This window comes from Propithecus coquereli, unplaced genomic scaffold (assembly GCF_000956105.1).
Source record: "Propithecus coquereli isolate 6110/MARCELLA unplaced genomic scaffold, Pcoq_1.0 Scaffold179, whole genome shotgun sequence".
Lineage (NCBI taxonomy): Eukaryota > Metazoa > Chordata > Mammalia > Primates > Indriidae > Propithecus > Propithecus coquereli.
In genome coordinates, this window is record NW_012142634.1 from 6,403,254 (window position 1) to 6,404,836 (window position 1,583).

Genomic DNA, 1,583 nt, shown 5'->3' on the forward strand with positions numbered 1-1,583 from the left:
CTAGTTTTAAACTAGATGGAACAGCTTTTATGGTTGGCAGGAAAAAGCATAATATAATATTAAAGATTGTGTCCCAGGTCTATAGTCCAGAACTCTAAGAGTTTAAGTTCTTCCATTAATGAACAGCAACCATAGGCAAGTCACAAAAAGATGTCATACCTTAGTATTCCCATCTCTAAAATGGGAATACTACTACTTTACCTCACAAGATTGTTGTGAGGAAGACAATAGCATAACTGCAAAAGTGCTTTGAACAGTAAAAAGCTATACAAATAAAAGGTATTATTTGTGAGTGAGAAAAACATTTTTGAGGGTAGAAAAGTTATTCTACTTTTAAAATCAATAGCCAACTCTCATACCTATTGTTATTTTATCAAGTGAAATATTGACACTAAATACCTTTCTTGGTCAAGTTTATAACAAAAATATATCTGCGTATACCTGCCTTTTTAAAAGAACACTGCTATAGGAGGCTTTACACACCAAATTCCCTGAAATGTTGTTCCATAAACTTATGCTTGAAACAATCTGCCCAATGTATAACCACATTTCATCCTATAAAAAATAACTTACCATTGATAACCTGGAAGGTGGCGTGTCTGTAAGTGGCTTGTGTTTATTGATTAAACCATGAAAGTTTTAGTGATACCCAAGCATGCTGCTGAAACTGATGCATTTGAAAGAGCCGTAGAAATGATGGCAAAACTTTGGTTTAATAAGAACCTATTCATATTTTAAAAGTATTTAACTCTGTAGAACCACAGTTACGGAAAGCTCAGTAATGCTGCTAATGACATTTGTAAAACATACCTTTAACATAGTGCAATATTTTTATATCTACTGGGAGAGGCAGTAGAGGCATTGCAGTTGTACTTTAGTGCAAGGGGGAACACTTCACATAGCCTATAGTAAGTTATAAGGCTTCAATGAAAAAAGTTGTATTATATTACATTACTGATGTAATCTTGCTACCATGCTATGTTATCAATAGCTAAAAAATAATAAAGACTACCACAGAAAACAAGAATATCTTCATTTGATAACATCTAGAAAGTGATTGCTACATCTCTATGGAATTATTGTCTGGTATAATTTGGCCATGCAGACAAGCTTATCAAAGTCTACTTTTGCTAAACAAAATTGCTATTTTGCAAATTTCTCAAAAGCATTAATTTTTATTATTTCCTTAACTTGTGGATTATCAAATTATGGATTTGCCTCTGTTATATATTATCCATTAGACTATTTAAAGTGTATCTTCTACATTGGTATTTAGATGAATGATTGGGTTAGACAAACTGAGCAAAATTTTAGGAATCAATTAATAGACTACATTTCTTCATATCAAGCCTTATATTCAATATAAGAACCACTTGAAATACTGTATGGATATTTTGACTCTTGGAGGAGAAAACAACTTTAAAATATTGAGAGTACTGTCAAGTTCTAAATTTAAGTATAGCTGAACTTTTTTAAGGCAATTTGAAAATGTCTGGCCTTTACTAATAGTAAGATAATAAAGAATAAAATCTTAAGTTCCCTAAAAGGGAGTAAATTTAAAATCACTTCAATTTAAAAATATA